Source organism: Lynx canadensis, chromosome F1 (assembly GCF_007474595.2).
Source record: "Lynx canadensis isolate LIC74 chromosome F1, mLynCan4.pri.v2, whole genome shotgun sequence".
Classification (NCBI taxonomy): domain Eukaryota; kingdom Metazoa; phylum Chordata; class Mammalia; order Carnivora; family Felidae; genus Lynx; species Lynx canadensis.
Window position 1 is genome coordinate 1,086,763 of NC_044319.2, and position 14,916 is coordinate 1,101,678.

The 14,916-nt window shown below is 59.8% G+C and overlaps 1 long non-coding RNA gene across 1 annotated transcript in view; it reads left to right on the forward strand.

The window, feature by feature from the left end:
• LOC115505351 overlaps positions 1-13,521 on the forward strand; it is a 31,093-nt gene extending 17,572 nt beyond the window's left edge. The window contains exon 3 of the long non-coding RNA XR_003965990.1: positions 13,486-13,521. This is a non-coding gene — a long non-coding RNA (uncharacterized LOC115505351). The remainder of the gene's footprint in view (positions 1-13,485) is intronic.
• Positions 13,522-14,916: the final 1,395 nt, after the last annotated feature.

Here is a 14,916-nt window from a genome sequence, read left to right on the forward strand (position 1 = left end):
GCAGCTCCAGGCCTCCAGGCTCTGAGCTGTCAGCACAGAGCACCATGGGGGGCTCGAACTCACAAACCGCGAGATCGTGACCTGAGCTGAAACCGGGAGTCAGACGCTCAACCGACTGAGTCCCCAGGTGCCCTGAGCTAAGAGGGATTCTGACTGTGCTCAGTGTAGAGGCTTGAGTGTTGAATAAATGGTTGCCAGTGATAATAATATCTTTACCGAGAGCTTTCTGCGTGCATGGCTCTTTGTTAAGGTCTCTTCCCACAAAATCTAACGTAACCCCCTTCCTCTGGCCTTGTAGCCAGCAGGCAGTGTGGACTGGAACCCGGGCTCTCCTGCCCCTCAGCTCATGTTCTTCTGCACACTCGAGTTTCATACAGAGATTTATGTGCCCAGAGTCACTTCCCTGGATGCTGAGTCCGGCAGAGATGACAGGGAGGGTGGGGGGGCAGAGGAGCCTGACACTCCCCCCAAAACTGCACGGATGGTGTCGAGGAAGGTGGGGTGGGCAGGTGAGCGGAGGACCCTCAGGTCCCCGTGCAGGGTGGTTTGCGGGACAAGGGTCTCCCTCCAGGACGCCGCTTGTGGGCAGGGTCCAGGCGCGGCGGAGTATGGCGGGCAGAGAGCGAGCCCCTTGTCTCCCTGGGGTCCTCAGAAACTGGGGGGGTTCAAGCCATTCTCTGGCCCCACCAAAGAGAGACACCTGCCAGGATGCGGTGGCTAGAGATTACGTGTGAGAAGGCGGTGGGTCAGTGGAGAGTGTCGCTCCTTGTAGCGGGTCCACATGGCCCACGGGGAGCAAGGGGAGAGGGGCCTCCTTTGGTCCCTGCAAACAGCCGCCCATCTGGAGGCTCTCAGCCCCACCCCACATCCCTGCTTCCTGGGACTCCCAGCTTCGGGAGAGCGGCAAGGCACCCTTGGGGAGGGGGATGCTGTTCCAGCAGGAAGAGGAGGGGAGTGGAGGGGGCCAGGTGACTGGAGACCCCATCGCTGGGCATCCCCCCCTCCCCCGTACTCCCTTCTGAGCTCTACTCTTGAGCAGTCGGTTGGGAGAGACCGTTCCCCTCTGATAGTCTTTTCTGGATGTTTTCCAAAGGCATTTAAACCCTGGCAAACAGAAAGGAAAGCTGTTCTCCGTTCTCTAACCACAGAAAGGAAGCCGTGGATTTAAGACCATGAGAATTGGGAGGAACAGAGGCAGGCCGGCCGGAGAAGGGGCAGGGGGCACGGTGGGCTGGGTGCTCTGGGCTGTGCGCAGGCGCCCGGCCACTCGCGAACGTGGAGCCAGCACCCTGGGGGGGAGGATGTGAAAGAGAACGGCCTTTATTTTGTGTGAGACGCCAGAACACCGTTTAGCCCACGCGCCCCGAATTCTGCCTACGACGTAACTCTGAAGAAAGTTGACATGTGTTGAGCGCGGTCTGAGACACGGGCCCCATACTTGCTCGCAAGCTCATCTTGCTTCTTTCCTGTGCTGGTCCTCTGGCCCCCAGTCCCTCTCTGTCTTGTCTTTTGCTCCCCTGCTTCTCTCTTCCTGCCCCGGGTCTCTGTGTCCCCCGCCCTCATCCTGGCTGGTCTCCGGGACTGAACTTCACAGGCCGAGGCACAGGGGCCAGCCCCCCCGCCGCCTAATCTCATCCTCACACACCCTGCCGGTTGCACACGGAGCCTGAGATTCATAAGGCAGCTGGTGACTCTCCCTGTTCGCAGCACAGCTGGGGCAGAGGAGATAGGACCGCGGGCCCAGCCCTCTGGCAGAGGCCACAGCGGGGACTCTGGCTACCGTGGAGACGCAGGCCTGGCCCAGCGGGGACACACACGGGCCCGGGGGATATGCACATGGGCCCAGCAGGACACACACAGGCAGGCCCAGTGGGGACCCACACGGCCCCAGCGGGGACACACACAAGGGCCCAGCGGGGACACACACACGGCCCCAGCGGGGACACACACACGGGCCCAGCGGGGACACACACAAGGGCCCAGCGGGGATACGCACACGGGCCCAGCAGGACACACACAGGCAGGCCCAGTGGGGACCCACACACGGGCCCAGTGGGGACACACACACGGTCCCAGCGGGGACACACACAAGGGCCCAGCGGGGACACACACACGGGCCCAGCAGGACACACACGGGCCCAGTGGGGACACACACAAGGGCCCAGCGGGGACACACACACGAGCCCAGCGGGGACACACACGGGCCCAGCAGGACACACATGGGCCCAGTGGGGACACACACACGAGCCCAGCGGGGACACACACGGGCCCAGCGGGGACACACACACGGGCCCAGCGGGGACACACACACGGCCCCAGCGGGGACACACACACGGGCCCAGCGGGGACACACACGGGCCCAGCGGGGACACACACACGGGCCCAGTGGGGACACACACAAGGGCCCAGCGGGGACACACACACGGGCCCAGCAGGGACACACACACGGCCCCAGTGGGGACACACACAAGGGCCCAGCGGGGACACACACACGAGCCCAGCGGGGACACACACGGGCCCAGCAGGACACACATGGGCCCAGTGGGGACACACACACGAGCCCAGCGGGGACACACACGGGCCCAGCGGGGACACACACACGGGCCCAGCGGGGACACACACACGGCCCCAGCGGGGACACACACGGGCCCAGCAGGACACACACGGGCCCAGCGGGGACACACATGGGCCCAGTGGGGACACACACACGAGCCCAGCGGGGACACACACGGGCCCAGCGGGGACACACACGGGCCCAGCGGGGACACACACACGGCCCCAGCGGGGACACACACAAGGGCCCAGCGGGGACACACACACGGGCCCAGCAGGGACACACACACGGCCCCAGTGGGGACACACACAAGGGCCCAGCGGGGACACACACGGGCCCAGCAGGACACACATGGGCCCAGTGGGGACACACACACGAGCCTAGCAGGGACACACACGGGCCCAGCGGGGACACACACACGGGCCCAGCGGGGACACACACACGGGCCCAGCAGGACACACACACGGCTCCAGTGGGGACACACACACGGGCCCAGCGGGGACACACACGGGCCCAGTGGGGACACACACAAGGGCCCAGCGGGGACACACACAAGGGCCCAGCGGGGACACACACACGGCCCCAGTGGGGACACACACACGGGCCCAGTGGGGACACACACGGGCCCAGCGGGGACACACACGGGCCCAGTGGGGACACACACAAGGGCCCAGTGGGGACACACACACGAGCCCAGCGGGGACACACACGGGCCCAGCGGGGACACACACACGGGCCCAGCAGGACACACACGGGCCCAGCGGGGATACGCACATGGGCCCAGCAGGACACACACAGGCAGGCCCAGTGGGGACCCACACGGCCCCAGTGGGGACCCACACGGGCCCAGCGGGGACACACACAAGGGCCCAGCGGGGACACACACACGGGCCCAGCGGGGACACACACACGGCCCCAGTGGGGACACACACACGGGCCCAGCGGGGACACACACACGGGCCCAGCAGGACACACACGGGCCCAGCGGGGATACGCACATGGGCCCAGCAGGACACACACAGGCAGGCCCAGTGGGGACCCACACGGCCCCAGTGGGGACCCACATGGGCCCAGTGGGGACACACACACGGGCCCAGCGGGGACACACACACGGGCCCAGCAGGACACACACGGGCCCAGCGGGGATACGCACATGGGCCCAGCAGGACACACACAGGCAGGCCCAGTGGGGACCCACACGGCCCCAGTGGGGACCCACATGGGCCCAGCGGGGACACACACACGGGCCCAGTGGGGACACACACACGGGCCCAGCGGGGACACACACAAGGGCCCAGCGGGGACACACACACGAGCCCAGCAGGGACACACATGGGCCCAGCGGGGACACACACACGGGCCCAGCAGGACACACACGGGCCCAGCGGGGATACGCACATGGGCCCAGCAGGACACACACAGGCAGGCCCAGTGGGGACCCACACGGCCCCAGTGGGGACCCACATGGGCCCAGCGGGGACACACACAAGGGCCCAGTGGGGACACATACACGGGCCCAGCAGGGACACACACACGGGCCCAGCAGGACACACACGGGCCCAGTGGGGACACACACATGGGCCCAGTGGGGACACACATGGGCCCAGCGGGGACACACACGGGCCCAGCGGGGACACACACAAGGGCCCAGCGGGGACACACACACAGTGGCCCTCTCTGGGGGCAGGTGGGCATGAGGAGTGGGTGTCACAAAGCCCAGCTGGTTGTGAGTGGACCAAACTTCCACTCAAATTACTTGCTGTCCCTCAGACTCTGTCTTCATCTCAAGAATGCAAATAATACTGGTCCTGCTGAATAAATAGGTGGTTTTGAGGACCGTGCAGTTGAGCGGTGCCCTCCACACTTAGGCCTGGGGTCCAAGCCCTCCATGGCCGCAGGTCAGCCAACCCTGGCACCTGCCGGTCCAGGTCGCATTTCTCCTTCGGGACTCGGCTCCCCCGAGAAGGCTGGGCCACGGCCTCGACTAGCCCTCAGTCTCTGCCCGATTTCCCGAGACATGACCGTCACCGGCCGGCACACACCCGTGTTCACAGATCCGGATCGTGGGAGTCTAAACCCAAGCCTGGAAGCAGGTGCTTCAGCGGGTCACCGAGGGCATCCAACGAGACCCACCCCCGAAGCAGTCAGCGTGCTTTGGCTCGCCGTCCGTGCTCGGTCGAGGTTTGGGAAGACTTCCGTGCTGCTCAGCGTCTAACAGGATCGTTTGCTCCCCGTCTCGGGCGTGAGCTCTTTAAAAGCCAGCCGTGTCTTCTGTTCTCTCGCTAGATCACCAGTTGTGGCTTTCGTGTGTGGGGTGATCCATAAACACCTTGACGCCTGTCCCACCCCCATTTTGGCTAACTTGTATCTCGCAGCTGCAAGAACATCAGATTCCTGCGGCAGGTGTAAGTGTCCCTGTTTCACCGACAAGAAAACGAGGGCCCGGAGGGACTTTGTGGCGGGACCGAGGTTTCGCGGCTGCCAGACTGACGCTATGGCCTTGTTTGTGCCGTGCGGCACAGTCTCGGTAGAACAGATTCTGAGCCTTAATCTTATTTCCTGGTTATATCGATACCGTACAGACTCTCGGTGTTCAACAAAACCAGCAAACTCTTGATTGATTATAAAAAGTCTGGAGGTGCAGGGGTGCCTGGGGGGCTCAGTCGGTTGGATGTCCGACTTTGGCCCAGATCACGATCTCGCGGTCCGTGAGTTCGAGCCCCGTGTCGGGCTCTGGGCTGGCAGCTCGGAGCCTGGAGCCCGCTTGGGGTTCTGTGTCTCCCTCTCTCTCTGCCCCTCCCCTGCTCTCTCTCTCTCTCAAAAATGAATAAAAGGTTCATCAGCAACCTGGAGGTGCAGGGTGTGTGAATGTTGCCAGAGCTTTAACTGAAGGCAGTAATGTGCTCCCTGTTGTGCTACAGGTTTGGTTTTCTCCCGAATCGATGGGCTTGCAGGCTCAGTCGCGTTTGCCACTTTGAAAGCACGCGCTTTCTCCTGTGTGCCCCACCCACCCCGAGTCACAAAGATTTTGGTGCCCAAGGTCCTCGGGCAGTTTTCTGACTTTCAGGAATGTCGGATCATGGAATTGTGACCACTGGCGATCTTTTGGGAACGAATCTTTGGGGACTAGCGCATGTCTCGGGAACGAAATTCCTTCGTGACGGGGGGCGTCACACAAAACCCAGCGGGGAAGTGGCGCTGTGGTGACTCAGCAGGACGCAGCATCTGCCCCTCGTCCGAGAATGGTGGCGCGCGCGGCCCTGCGGGCAGAGCTCCGGCGCTGGCACGTCCCATCTTCACGGTCTCTGCTCCTTCCCCTTCGGGCTCGGCTCTCCCTGCGACACTCCCCTCCCGGCCCCCACCGCAAAGGTCCTGTGGCAGCCAGGACTGTGCTGTTTGCTCATGGGCCCAGCCGTGGGGGAGCTAGTGGGCTCGGGCTGTGGGGGCGGGTCTGTGACGACAGCCCGCCTCACCCCTACTTCCAAGGCCTTCCCTGTTCGGGGAAGCGGGGGAGCCCCAGGGCAACCCACAAGCCCCCAGGTCTCCAGCAGTCGCCTGTGGGACGAGGAAATGGTCGTTTTTACATTAGACCCTTTCTCTGCTGGAATGTCACGCGCGTTCGGCAATCGGGCCGTGGCGGTGCGGGACTAGGGAGACGATCTCATTTGGATTCTCAGCACCTGCGTGAGAAGTCCTCGTGTTCACAAAACAGTGAATGCGCCGGTTCTCAAAACACGAGAGGCTACATCAGGAGAATCGTAGCCACCCAGAAAAGAGGCCAGGCGTTAGCGTCGTCACGGAAGGGGGTCCAGACAGGTTGGGTTCCAGTATGGACTCTGTCACTTAATAGCACTGTGACTCTGGCCAGATTAAGTACGCTTTCTGTGCCTCCGTTTTCTCGTCTCTCAATGAGGAGAACAAGAGTAACCGCTTTCTGGGTTTATAAGAACATTAAATTAAATGAATATCGTTATTTTATTTTATTTTTTTAAATATTTTATTTATTTTTGAGAGAGAGAGAGGCAGAGTATGAGCGGGGGAGGGGCAGAGAGAGAGAGGGAGACACAGAATCTGAAGCAGGCTCCAGGCTCCGAGCTGTCAGCCCAGAGCCCGACATGGGACTCAAACCTGTGAACCACAAGATCATGACCTGAGGTGAAGTCGGATGCCTAACCAGCTGGGCCACCCAGGCGCCCCAAACTAAATGAGTGTCTTAAAAGTGATTAAAATAGTGCCTAACGTGTCATAAATTCTGTACCAGGGTTTGCTGAATATGCATGCATATTTAGAAGCTCTCTCCGCTGTGTACATCCCCATGATGTTGGCTACAACAGCCAGATTTGTCAACTAGGGCCCATCATTAAACCAAAAGGCTTTGAGTATACCACAGCGTAGCACAGCATTTCCCACTATACCACAGCGTACTGCGGTATGGAAAGCTCACCTCCACCCCTGCTCTTTCCTCGAGGTTGTCTGCAAGAAATGGGTACCTGGCATCGCGTCTCCCCGTTGGATTCTTGCCGAGGTGCAGACGCCCATAGGCTTCCCAGACTGAGGGGCGCCATTGGTGTTTCCACCTTGAACCGAGGCGGGGCTTTAAACGGGCTGTGTGCGCTCGGCTTTGGAGAACGCTTGCTCTGCGTGGGCCCTGTGATGAGAGGAAGAAGGCCCACACCCGGCCCCTGCTGGGAGCACTCTCTCTGGGCCACACACACGTTGGATGCCCGTGGGCCTGGGGTTAGGCATTTCTGGACAACCGGCATCGAGTCCTAGGCTTTTCTCTCTGGAAGGAAAGTCCATCTCCCTGCGTGCGAGGAGGGCCGTCTGCCCCCCAGAGCGGTGGATGAGAGGCGTTTCCATCGTCGGTCCTCACGTCCCGTCACGCGGGAGCACTGTGAGAGCCCGGCCTGACACGCGTCGGCAGTGGCGGGTTTTACAAACCGGAAGCTAGACGGTTTGAGACAAGCACATCGTCCTCCCTTTGCCCGAAACACACGCTTCTCCTTCCTTCCCGGGTCTCCAGATACGTTTTTTTCTAGACGGTGGTCATTAAATCCAGACGCGGGCCTCTGCAGACTCGTGGGAGGGCGCAGCTCGGACGTGGGGGTGCGGATGCTTCCAGCCCTGGAAGGAGCGGGCTTTCCCGGCAGAGACGGAGGTGCTCGCACCGTTGGATCTGGTGCTGTGTGTGTCTGTCCTGATTTGCGAGATGTGAGCTTCGGTGTCAGGGTCAGGAGGTGGCCGGCGCTCTGTGGTGCGGCCCGAGAGGGCGCCTCGGGATCCTCCGTGCAGGGACTGTGCGGGAGGGAGGGACTGAGAGCTCCGAGCGCCCTCACTTCGGGGGACACAGGGGACCAGGTTTCTTTGCTGAGCGCAGCGGGGATCAGATCTCCTTGCGAGCCGTCCGCCAGTCCGCATCGCTAATGGCACCAAATATGCCAGTGTCCCCTTACTTCGGCATCCCTCGAAGCGTGGCTCAGTCCAGCCCCCGTTTCTCCTGCGGAGGCAGGCTTCCCTCGCTGTCCGAAGGCGGAGCGTTCCTCCGGAAACTTCCGTGAGCTGAAGCGGCGTAAATGGAAGAAGAGGTACCTCTCATTTACATGGAAGGCACCAGAGCATCCCCACCCCCGGGAAATAGCCCGCCAGGCTTCTCTGGTGCCGTCGGGCACATCTGGCCGACGGCTGCACAAAACTGATGCTCAGAGACGCCCGCCGTGGGGAGGCCGCCTGGGGATGTCGCGTGGGGCCCGGGGAAGGAGCTGGGCGGGCGCCGTCGCTGCCCCCTAACGGCCGCTGTTTCACTGTCTCTCATAAAAGTGAAAATCTGCTTCGGTTTCTCCTGCTTAGCGAGACCGGGTGCTTCGGAAGGTCTTCCGAAGAAGCAGAGCGCGCCACACAGACTTCTGGGAAGCGGGGTACGCGCCCCTGGCGTATTCTGTCTCCCGCAGAGTCACTGGCGGTGGAGCCATAGCACGGGCGGCACAGGGTCAGACACCGGAGCTGAGGCCCGGGGCACCCGCGTGCGTGGGGAGCCAGTCTCTGCTGGTCCCTGCTGGCCACTGGGGGCCCCTGCCGGCGTCGGCTGTGACGCCGTGACCCTGTCCCGGACAGCGGCCAGAGCGGCAGTCACGCCACCGCCCACGGAGGTCCCTCACGGCTCCCCCTCGGCTGCGGGACAACCCGGAAGCCCTGAGCTCTGGGGGGAGGGGGCTCTGGGCCCCGCAGTCTGGACGCCGGGGTCACCGTGGTGCTTTTGCGCGGCCCCCGAGAGCGGCGTCCCCAGGGCTTTGATGACCGTGCAGGTGTCTCCCACGTCCTCCCCGGGGAAGGGGCGCCTGAGAAGGGGCGGCCGTCCAGAAGGCTCTCTGCCTCGGTGGGTCTGTGGGAGACGTGGAGGGGCTTGCGGCCTCGTGGCTCGAGTCCTGTTCCCGCGGCCCCCCGCAGCTTGGAGCCCCCGCTCTGCTACCCGTGCCTCTCCCCCCCGCCTGTCCCAGCTTCATGGGATTCCCTCCCTGGACTGGCCTCGGGGGGGGGGGGATCTGCGGTGCTCCCCAAGGACCCGCCCCAAGGGCTGCCCTACTTCTGGGAAAGGGGGACAGGCTGCCGCCTGCAGGGGTGTAGACCCGCCTCCGGCAGGTGGGGGGACCTAGGGTTTTCCCCGGGGTCAGATCAGGGCTCTAGGATTGTTGCAGGTGGCCGTCTGGAGCCCTGGAGGCCCGTCAGGGGGCCAGGACTTGAGGCGCGGAGCCAGGGGGAGCAGACACCCCGCTAGTGTCTCGGGGACCGCCAGCCCTCGTGCCTCGGAGTCGGGTGGGCAGGTTAGTGTTGCCGCGAAGAGGTGGGTTTGCTGCGGCTCTGAAGGGGGTTCTGGAGCGGCTGCTCACCCCTGTCCCTGCTCCTCCTGGGCCCTGTCTGCCGAGAGGGGACAGAGGACGGATGACCCAGTGCTTGAAAAAGGCTGGCTGAACATGTAAAATAAAAGGCAGAGGATGTGGTTTGGGTTGTCCCCGAAAAAGGTCTCTATTTATATGTGGAAGGATATTTTCAGATGGGGCTTCTTGTGGAGGCGGTGGCTGTCCTCTGCCCGAGCTGCCCCCACAGGGCCCGTGGTGGATGCGTCACCGCCGCGGCCGGGTGGGCCGTTTGTCCGCTTTCTAGACCCGCGGCCCCCCGCTGCCCCCGCCACGGCTGCGGGGTTAGACCAGATGCTTCGCCTTGCCCAGACTCTATTTAACGAGTGCCTCTCCGCCTTTTAGGAGGTGACGGGAGGTGCCATTAACTCCTGTCTGTGACATGCTCAGCGGTCCCCAGATGAAAGTGCTGTATAAATACCTGGATTTTCTCCATGAGGAGAAACCTGTTTTCACAGCCACCTGTGACCATCGAGCCGGGAGACCAGCTTTCAGGACTTCGTGTTCAGATCCTCGGAGGATGCTTTCTTCCTTCAGCGTCTTTTCCTTCTTCTTCAAAAATACTGTTTAGCAGGGGCGCCTGGGGACCTCAGTCATTGGTTAAGCGTCCAACTTTGGCTCAGGTCATGATCTCACGGCTCCCAAGTTCGGGCCCCACGTCGGGCTCTGTGCTGACAGCTCGGAGCCTGGACCCTGCTTCGGATTCTGTGTCTCCCTCTCTCTCTACCCCCCCTTTGCTCACGCTGTCTCTCTTTCTCTCTCTCAAAAATAAATAAACATAAAAAAATAATAAAATAAAAATACTTAGGGAGAATTTTTTTTTAAGTTTTTAAAAAAATTTTTAAGTGTTTATTCATTTTTGAGAGAGAGAGAGAGAGAGAGAGAGACAGAAACTGAAGCAGGCTCCAGGCTCTGAGCTGTCAGCACAGAGTCTGACGCAGGGCTTGAACCCACAAGCCGTGAGATCATAACCTGAGCTGGTCAGATGTTTAACTGACTGAGCCCCAGGCAACCCAAAACTTTGTTTTTAAAATACAGGAAGTCGGGGCGCCTGGGTGGCTCAGTCGGTTGAGCATCGGACTTCGACTCAGGTCATGATCTCGCAGTTTGTGAGTTCGAGCCCCGCGTCGGGCTCTGTGCTGACAGCTCGGAGCCTGGAGCCTGCTTCGGATTCTGTGTCTCCCTCTGTCTCCGCCCCTCCCCTGCTCACGCTCTGTCTCTCTCCCTGTCTCAAAAATAAATAAAACATTAAAAAAAAGTTTTAAAAAATAAAATACAGGAAGTAAAACATTTGTGTGCCCCCATCGTAGCCCTTCCCTTCTCTAGCCCCCGAGGTGACACCGTCATGGCTGTGTGCTCCGTGCCGCCGCGTCCCCCCTGCGCACAACAGAACCAAGCCCCGGAAGGATGTGGGCACGTGAAGCATGGGATTTGGGGTCCTCCGGACCAGGGCTCGAGACCTGCCTCTGCCACCTGTGGCCTGTGTCCTTTGGCCTCTGAGACTCACACAGGGACACAGGGGCTGGGACAGGGAACGTGGGTCATAGGGGGCACAGGGGCCATAGGACACGGGTCACGGGGAGCGTAGGACACAGGACACGGCGCGGGCAGGAAGGGACAGCAGGGGGCAGCAAACCCGCACGTTCCTGCCGGGAGATGGCACCTGGCTGAGTGCGGTTTTCTCAGCCTGTTCTTCACTCTGTTTCCGGGGATTTGGTCATTTCTCCTGGTCACAGTTAGATTCCCAGCTTTGTCACACAAACCACCCCCCTTTCTGGAGGACGGGACAGAAAGCGGCCCGAGGTTGTAAGGATCCACAGGAGGCTGGCGGTCAGCGCCCTGCTTCTAGGCGGTGGCACCTTGGCGGCAAAGAGCCCCTCGTTCATCGTCCTTTTTTTTTTTTATCATCAATATCCGATTATTTATTTATTTATTGTTTCAAATTTTTATTTAAATTTTAGTTAGTTACCATGCAGCGCAGTCTTGACTTTAGGAGTGGAACCCAGTGATTTTCATCTCTTACCTGCAACACCCAGTGCTCGTCCCAACGAGCGCCCTCCTCAGTGCCCATCCCCCACCAGGCCACCCCCCCCCCCCCAACCTTCCTCCACTTACCGCCTTCCTCTCCAACATTTGCACACAAATCTGCACTCTAGCTACATTATTTGCTCGGTATTTTAACCGCCACTCGTATGAAACGGACACAGACGGATTTGAAAAGAAGCCCACTATCATCTATGGGAATTACTATACTTCCGGTACATACTGGGCGTTGTCGCTCAGAGCGGTGGCTTCCGGAACCTTCTTTTTTTTTTTTTTAATTTTTTTTTTTCAACGTTTATTTATTTTTGGGACAGAGAGAGACAGAGCATGAACGGGGGAGGGGCAGAGAGAGAGGGAGACACAGCATCGGAAACAGGCTCCAGGCTCTGAGCCATCAGCCCAGAGCCCGACGCGGGGCTCGAACTCACGGACCGCGAGATCGTGACCTGGCTGAAGTCGGACACTTAACCGACTGCGCCACCCAGGTGCCCCTGGAACCTTCTGATGGCCCGCTGTTGTGTGAGTGGGCGCCCAGCAGGTGTATACCCATTTATTTGTAGTTTTATACATGCATTACGGTACCAATGTATTATGCTCCTTATAAATATGCATAAAAATCCAGAAACGACAGGTGAAGATAATGTAACCAGTAGTCTTAAATGTCTTGTCAAATGCAGTGTTTCCGTTACTGCCATCAGCTAATATCTGAGGCACCGTTTATGCCTGGGATTAGGTTTCTCGTTATCAACGCCGAATGTAAAGGTACCTTGCCGATGGTCTTGATAATTTGGGAAACGTTTTGGCTGCCTCGTCTTCCCCGTGATGTGGCTGACTGACCGAGCGCAGGCTTTTACTTGTTCACTCTGTCTTGCGTTGTTATTTAACCCACGTTTCCTTCTTAGAAAAAAATGGAGGCCTCTTGCCCATTTTTCAGATGATTAATTTAGTTAAAAACTAGGTCTGCTCGGGGCGCCTGGGTGGCGCAGTCGGTTAAGCGTCCGACTTCAGCCAGGTCACGATCTCGCGGTCCGTGAGTTCGAGCCCCGCGTCGGGCTCTGGGCTGATGGCTCAGAGCCTGGAGCCTGTTTCCGATGCTGTGTCTCCCTCTCTCTCTGCCCCTCCCCCGTTCATGCTCTGTCTCTCTCTGTCCCAAAAATAAATAAACGTTGAAAAAAAAAAAATTAAAAAAAAAAAAAAAAAAACTAGGTCTGCTCTGTATATGCACTTCCCTAGGCCGTCGTAGGTCACGTTGTGAGATGGCCCCGGGATGGAGTCCCCACTGTCAACCCGGTGTCCCGTCCCTGGAGAGCTCGATGACGGATTGCTGATGAGTGGACCAGGTGAAGGTGTGAAAGCCATTGCTTATATGAATATTAAAAGAGCCTCATTTACTTTGTATTTAATTACATAAAACCAGCTGGAGGTTCCCCGCAGCATCTGAAAGTATCTGAAAGCGTGAAACCTTCCATAAACCGAAGTGGCAGAGAGGAGCAACAGTTACCGTCGGTTTTTATGGGAAATATTCTTAGCGTTTCCAGACCCAAGAAATAACCTGTCTTGGGCTTTTCTGACACCGTAGGGCACGTCTTACCGACGGATGCACAAAACTGACGCTTAGAGGCACCTGCTGTGGGAATGCTGCGTGGGGGTCCGCGTGGTGGGGGGGAGGGAGCTGGGCGGGGGCCACTGAGGGCTATTTTCTCTTTTCACTTTCTCTCGTAAAAGTGGAAGTCCGCTTTGGATGCCTTTCAGTTAGCAAGAACAGGTGCTAATGTAGGTCTTTGATAAAGGCAAAGCGGGTTGAACTGGACTTTCAAAAACCGGGGGGGCACCTGCTCTTCTTCAACTACAAACCCACTACCGTTTGGCCACGAGAATGTGAACTTTTTTTTTTTTTTTTATATATGAAATTTATTGACAAATTGGTTTCGAATGTGAACTTTTTAAAAACATTTATTTTGAGAGAGAGAGACAGAGAGAGAGCGTGAGCAGGGGGGAGGGGCAGAGAGAGAGGGAGAGAGAGAATCCCAAGGAGGCTCTGAGCTGTCGGCGTAGAGCCCCATGTGGGGCTCGAACCCACGAACTGCGAGATCGTGACCCGAGCCGAGATCGAGAGTCTGATGCTTGACGGGCTGAGCCCCACCCCCCCGCCCCAGCGCCCCGAGGCCATGACCTTTGAGCGCAGCCGTGGCACCCTATTCATCGCTGCATTTTCAGAGCCCCGCTCAGAGCTACAAGTGGCAAATTCTTGCATCTCAAAGCAAAAGTGCTGCGGTAAAGCGTCCTGGGTCTTCCGCTGTTGGGGTCGGGTCAGGGCGAACCCTCTCCCCAGCCCCGACAGCGGGGCCTGGCACACCCTGTCTCTACAGCCGTCTTGGGGCACGTGGTCAGTGGCGTGGTCCTGCACAAAGGAGGCTGATGGGCCGTGTGGCGGGTGTGGCGTCTGCCACGGGTAGGACACGGCCGAACGGACGGGGCAGGCGCTTCCCTCCCCTCTGTCCCTACACATCGCTACGGTGACATGGTTCTCCCCGCGGGGCCTTCCTGGGCCCCCTCCAGGTTTTTCAGGAGGCCTGGGTGTGCCCCTGATGGCTCGATCCACTCCTCAGGGCTGGCTCGTTTCAGGGGCAGGGTTCGCGGGGCCTGGAGATGGGGCACCTGCATATTCATTGGCAGATGTGGGACATACGTGTGTGTGTGTGTATGTGTCTCAGCTGTTTCCCTCCCCCCTCTCAGCTCGCCTGGGCTGATGGAGGTGGGGGGAGAGTGGTCCCCATGAACCCCACGGATCTGGGTCGCTGCGGAGGGAAGGGGCCGAGCTGAGCAGATCTTGGAGGGATGCCTGGCCCTCAGGGCCTTAGCCCGTGGGGTGTGCAGGGGCGGCAGGCTGGGAGCTTAGGTGGCCGAGCTGGCCCAAAAACCCGGATGCAGGAGCTTGGACCCCGCACCGAGCTTGCGCTAGGCTGGGGCGGGGCTGGTCTCAGCCCTGCCGGGGTTTGCGCATCGCCCCGGATTGGCCTTGGTGCCTCGCTGCCAGGGCATTGCTGCGTGATGGGAGATGCGTTCTTGGCTTTCTTTTCTGGAGCGAACACTGGCCAAGGAGAAATGCCGCACGCACGGCCGCCGGGGAGGCCGCAGCAGCAGAGCGGGCCCTCCCAGGGGTGGCCACTGACTGCAGCCTCCACACCTCTCTGTGTGTGCGATGCAGCGGCTTGCTCAGCACTGTGGATGCATCATTACCGCAATAAACATTTATCGAGCGAAGGGCACCGGCTATGCAAGGTAGACCTGGTGCCTGCCCCCGGACCCTGTCTCTTTCACGCAGTTGCTGTGATCACTCTGTGACCCAGGCCGGGCGGGAGAACTAGCCTCATTTTACCCCCGGGAAACTGAGGGAAAAGAGTGACA